The sequence below is a fragment of the Rhamphochromis longiceps genome, linkage group LG8, assembly GCF_057381845.1.
Source record: "Rhamphochromis longiceps isolate RC_006_pf linkage group LG8, R_longiceps_female_GT1.1, whole genome shotgun sequence".
Lineage (NCBI taxonomy): Eukaryota > Metazoa > Chordata > Actinopteri > Cichliformes > Cichlidae > Rhamphochromis > Rhamphochromis longiceps.
In genome coordinates, this window is record NC_140564.1 from 4,754,918 (window position 1) to 4,761,472 (window position 6,555).

Here is a 6,555-nt window from a genome sequence, read left to right on the forward strand (position 1 = left end):
CATGAGCAAGTTGTATAAAATTAACATACACAGGACAGGAGTGCACTTCAGTGATTCAGCAAATCTGAACTCAAAGGCTCCAAACAGCCTGAAGAACTGTAAATCTTAGGTAACTGTCAATGTTACCTGAAAGGGCCGATTTATATTTTTTGCAAGAGTCAAACTTCTGTAGCCATGGTCACAAAAGGCTATTAAATGAGTGGGCTATTAAACATGTGTGGGATTGACACAGACACAGATTTATCTCAACAGTGCACGGATTTATCTACAAGTATTTTGATGATGAGCTATGAACATTGACTACATTCATTTTTATACCGATCAAATGAATTTTGAACTAGATCTTGTTAAGGATAAACTGGTACAACTCTGCCAAAAAAACCAAACATAGCGACCTGTGTTTGGTTTGTGATCACCAGGGGGTGCTATCATACACATTCTTCTTCTGAGAGAAAAAAAACAAGAGTTGAAGAAAACATGTGCTAGCTATCTTATTTGCATTTTTAAGCTAGATTCCATGACCAACAGCAATCATCAACACTTCAATTCACTATGTCAAAACAGTGTATAAAAGTAAGTAATTTTATGTCCACTTAAAGATGTAGAATTAAAGTTATAATCAAATTATAGCAGTAATATATCACATTTTTAATTTTTGCTTGACAGATGCCAAAGAAATCAGTGGTGGACAAAATTGCAGTATTTGAAGTCCTTCGTGCTTCTAAAGAAGCAGTCATAAAAAATGGAAAAGTTTCAACTCCAAGTGATGACATATGGCAAAATCTATGCAAACAACTTGGTGAAAAGATGACACCAAAAGCTCTTTACACTTTTGTTAAATTAAACAGACACAATGTATGGGCTGCTCTGGATTACAGTGATGAAGAGAGACTGACTGACACAGACAGTAGTGACAATGATAATGATTTTGAACAAAGCAGCTCTCCTTTTCAAAACAAAGACTGCAAGACTTTCAATGTGGAGCTCCCATTTGAACAGTGGATACATATGATTCCACATAAAGTCACATACAAAAAGAATACTTTCAAGAAAAGGGAATACACAATTTTGAAACCAGGTACATGGACTCATGTTGTAAACCAGGGAATCTGGAAAGAGGTTACAAGTACATGCACCATTACTTTTAAACGAGCCAAGGTGTACCCCAGAACTGTATCTTGTTTTATTAAATCAGAGGCTTTTGCAAAGAGTGTAGTGGCCAGCTGTACATTACATGTGAAAAGGAACCTGAAAATCACTGCCCAATGGTGCTGAAGTGTGTAATGGCAAACACAGATGAATCCATGCACACTGGCTTTTCTAGGAGAGCCGTGTCCAGAAGTCTGAGGGCACAAGTAAAAAAAGAACTTTGTGAAGGCAGACTGCAGCCCCATGTGTGGAGAGCATCAGAGACAGAAAAGCTGATGGACTTTGGTGATCCAGAGCCAAGCCATCTACCAAATTTGACAACTCTGCGCAAAGCCAAACATGAACAAAATCAACTAGAAGTTGCTCATAAAAACCCAATACTGTCTCTCCACTCATTAAAATACAGTTCCCCTCACAATGGAAGCATTTGGGACATTGGATTAGACAAGTTCTTCTGTCACTACTGGAGTCAAACTCAAATGCTGATGTACAAGATTGAAAAGCACCCCATAGTTGCCTTTGATGCGACTGGCTCAGTTGTAAAAAAGCTTCTCGGGCCTAATGGTTTGTCTGGAAATATCTTCCTGTATCAAGGTGTGTTAACAGGAAGGGACAACTCTCACGTCCCAATGGTGCAAATGTTGTCAGAGAGACATGATGTCCAGGCAATCACAAGATGGTTATCGGAAGTAGGCCGTGAAGTAGTCGTGCACCAGCTGAATGTGCGGAGATCTAAGTCTAGTACGTATATAATACACATCTATACCTCTACCTACTTTAATGACATGATGTTAATAATAAAGTGTCTAAGGTATTGTGCTTACATTTTTTTTTAGAAAGACTTGTCAAAGCAGAAAAACATGCTTTGTTCATTGATGAGGCTCCCCAGAAGATTGCTGCCGCACTGGGTATGGATCACTGCAATGATCACAATGACACTGAATGTTCATTTTACTTAAGAGGGATTATACAGACTTCAGATCTGGGTTAAGACAAAGCCCCTACAGATCTTTACATCACAGTGACCCACACACTGAAACTGAGCTTATGTCTTTTCTGTCTAATGTCCAGTTTAAATTTAAGAATAATGTGCAGCTTGGTCAATGTAATGCACATGAAGCCAGAGCTAAAACACATCACCATTGCAGTGAAATATGTGCAGCTCTGCCTTAAGATGGAGCCCTGTACATTTTGATCTTGTTATTTCTGGGATGATTGTAAAGATAATTTTCATTATTATGGCTAGAATAAAGTGTAAGAGGTATTTGCACTTACAAAGAATAAGACTTTTACTTTTATTGTTTCATAAAAGGTGTCCACAATTTAAACTTTAATTGCAGGAAATTTAATTAAATAAGAATAAGGAAAATAAAATAATCACAAAACAATAATCAGATTACTTAAACTCTACTTATCTAACTAAGATGCTCTAAGCTAATGCTAAGTGTGTTCTTTTCTTTGGTGAGGAGAGGTTGGAGGAAGGATGTAAATCAAAATCCTTCTAAATTAACCGCCTAACACAGCAACAATGAGCAGACAAAAAGGAATGAATTCACAGGTTGGACAGGTTTTCAACTGTGAACCTCTTCGATCCAATCTTTTGGGCTGCTCATCTTGCAGAAGACAAAAAAGAAAAACACAAAATCTCTTCTTCACCTCACCTGTTCACCCCCCCCCCCTTCTCCTACTGGACGTCATATCTTCCCACACCTTATCTATCAATGTGTAGCTTTTAAAATTGTGAATGCTTCATTACATTTTCATTGTTATTCTTAACATAGAGAATTCATATTCAATCACTTCATGTTTCATTCAGTTTATGTGATTCTACTTCAGTTAGATTTGTCTTTAGGACATTTTCACAAGAACATCCATTGTAACTTAATCCCTTTCCAATTCGAATGCTTTAAAACTCAGTTAATTACCATTTATTTCTCTAGTTATTTTATGATTTAATGAAAACATACATTTTGTTTGTCAGATATTCTTTGAGATTATTAGCTCCACTGTGTCACATTATACACAACACACAGAAACACACACACCAAGGTCAGACACTCTGTGAGGCCTGTTATTAGAATCACTGTTATTCTACAGGGAGTGCAGAATCATTAGGCAAATGAGTATTTTGTCTACATCATCCTCTTCATGCATGTTGTCTTACTCCAAGCTGTATAGGCTCGAAAGCCTACTACCAATTAAGCATATTAGGTGATGTGCATCTCTGTAATGAGAAGGGGTGTGGTCTAATGACATCAACACCCTATATCAGGTGTACATAATTATTAGGCAACGTCCTTTCCTTTGGCAAAATGGATCAAAAGAAGGACTTGACAGGCTCAGAAAAGTCAAGAATAGTGAGATATCTTGCAGAGGGATGCAGCAGTCTCAAAATTGCAAAGCTTCTGAAGCGTGATCATCGAACAATCAAGCGTTTCATTCAAAATAGTCAACAGGGTTGCAAGAAGCGTGTGGAAAAACCAAGGCACAAAATAACTGCCCATGAACTGAGAAAAGTCAAGCGTGCAGCTGCCAAGATGCCACTTGCCACCAGTTTGGCCATATTTCAGAGCTGCAACATCACTGGAGTGCCCAAAAGCGCAAGGTGTGCAGTACTCAGAGACATGGCCAAGGTAAGAAAGGCTGAAAGACGACCACCACTGAACAAGACACACAAGCTGAAACGTCAAGGCTGGGCCAAGAAATATCTCAAGACTGGTTTTTCTAAGGTTTTATGGACTGATGAAATGAAAGTGAGTCTTGATGGGCCAGATGGATGGGCCCGTGGCTAGATTGGTAAAGGGCAGAGAGCTCCAGTCCGACTCAGACGCCAGCAAGGTGGAGGTGGAGTACTGGTTTGGGCTGGTATCATCAAAGATGAGCTTGAGGGGCCTTTTCGGGTTGAGGATGGAGTCAAGCTCAACTCCCAGTCCTACTGCCAGTTTCTGGAAGACACCTTCTTCAAGCAGTGGTACAGGAAGAAGTCTGCATCCTTCAAGAAAAACATGATTTTCATGCAGGACAATGCTCCATCACACGCGTCCAAGTACTCCACAGCGTGGCTGGCAAGAAAGGGTATAAAAGAAGAAAAACTAATGACATGGCCACCTTGTTCACCTGATCTGAACCCCATTGAGAACCTGTGGTCCATCATCAAATGTGAGATTTACAAGGAGGGAAAACAGTACACCTCTCTGAACAGTGTCTGGGAGGCTGTGGTTGCTGCTGCACGCAATGTTGATGGTGAACAGATCAAAACACTGACAGAATCCATGGATGGCAGGTTTTTGAGTGTCCTTGCAAAGAAAGGTGGCTATGTTGGTCGCTGATTTGTTTTTGTTTTGTTTTTGAATGTCAGAAATGTATATTTGTGAATGTGGAGATGTTATATTGGTGTCACTGGTAAAAATAAATAATTGAAATGGGTATATATTTGTTTTTTGTTAAGTTGCCTAATAATTATGCACAGTAATAGTCACCTGCACACACAGATATCCCCCTAAAATAGCTAAAACTAAAAACAAACTAAAAACTACTTCCAAAAACATTCAGCTTTGATATTAATGAATTTTTTGGGTTCATTGAGAACATGTTTGTTGTTCAATAATAAAATTATTCCTCAAAAATACAACTTGCCTAATAATTCTGCACTCCCTGTATTCTCAGATTCATTACACTGGTTAACTTACACATTTTCTTTCCTTTGTTTCATTTATTTTCAACATGCCAGAAACTGAGCATAACTAACCCTCAGTAAAACAAGTTACAAGTTATGGTATCTGGAACAGATTTACATTCAATATTTAGAGTTATATTTTGGACGCACAGATGCGCGCGCGCGCGCGCGCGCACACACACACACACACACACACACACACACACACACACACTCAGCCATTATAACAGCCATTTCTACTACTCAAACACATTTGCATTTGTTATCTATATGTAGAGGCGGCACGGGGCGTGAGACTTTTATCTCTTTCTATCTTCTATCTTAAGACACATTACAGGGTTTTGTAATTGGAAACTGGGTTTTTTGTATGGTTGGTCTGGAAAATTTGTTTGATACTTTGTGGTGCTTGCATGGTCCTTGAGACATGGTGCTTGTAAAATCCCTCTATAATCTGCACAAGGGACTGGACATGTAAATGCAGTGTATGTGTTAGCATAGCATATTAATACATGTAGTGTTCTCTTTGTGTTTTTACAGATGACCTCGAGAAGCAACCCCAGAGCAGAACAATATTGAAATTGTTTTTTGGACTGTTGGGCGGATATATTATTGCCATAACTGGTCACCGAAAGGGAGTGATCATCAACATGACTACTGAGGAGGTTGAAATGGCAGAAAAAGCTAAGCAGGGTGCCCGCATCATCCGTGTATGTACTAAAACGATATAAATCTAAGTATACATAGACATTTTTTTATTCAGCTGAATAAACATGTCTTTTCATGTATTAGGTTAAACAGCACAAAACTCAAAGATATCATGGGCAAGCAGCTGTCCCCCTGTACAAGAATGAGTATACCTGGTTGCAGCGTTACAATCATATCAGAGAGTATGTTGAAGGCGGTTCGGAGGCACCGACTTTTTTCCACAGTTCTAGTGGAGGTGTTCTTCATAGACTACCGGTATTTTTCAAGGCAGCCTGGGAGATGATGAATCTGGGGATTGCCCCCACCTTCAACATGCTACGTTCCTCCTGTAGCACTTACAGCGGGGAAAATAAGTATTTGACACATCAGCATTTTTATCAGTAAGGGGATTTCCAAGTGGACCATTGACACAACATTTCCACCAGATGTTGCCATCAAGCCAAATATTGACGTCATACAAACAAATCAGAACATATAAGTATACAAGTTAAACCACAATAAATAAAGTGAAATGACACAGGGAATAAGTATTGAATACATGGAGATAACAAGGGGCAAAATGACATAGAAAGCCAGGAGATCACCTGAAATCTGTCAGTATTGATAGAGAAATCCTGTCCCCTATCAGTACTAATTGATATCAGCTGCTTTAGTCCTAATTGATGGCCTATAAAGGCTCCTCATTACCCAGAAGGCACACAGGAAAGACTTCATGATGGGTAAAAGCAAAGAACTCTCTCAAGATCTTCGTAATCTTATCGTTGAAAAGCATTTTGATGGGAATGGTTATAGGTGCATTTCCAGAATGCTGAATGTTCCTGTGAGCACTGTGGGGGCCATTATCCGGAAATGGAAAGTGCATCAGTTCACCATAAACCTGCCACGATCAGGTGCTCCACGCAAGATCCCTGTCCGAGGAGTCCAAAGAATAATCAGGAGGGTTCTCCAAGAGCCAAGAACCACTCGGACAGAACTTCAGGAAGACCTTGCATCAGCAGGTACTGTTGTTTCAAAGAAAACTATAA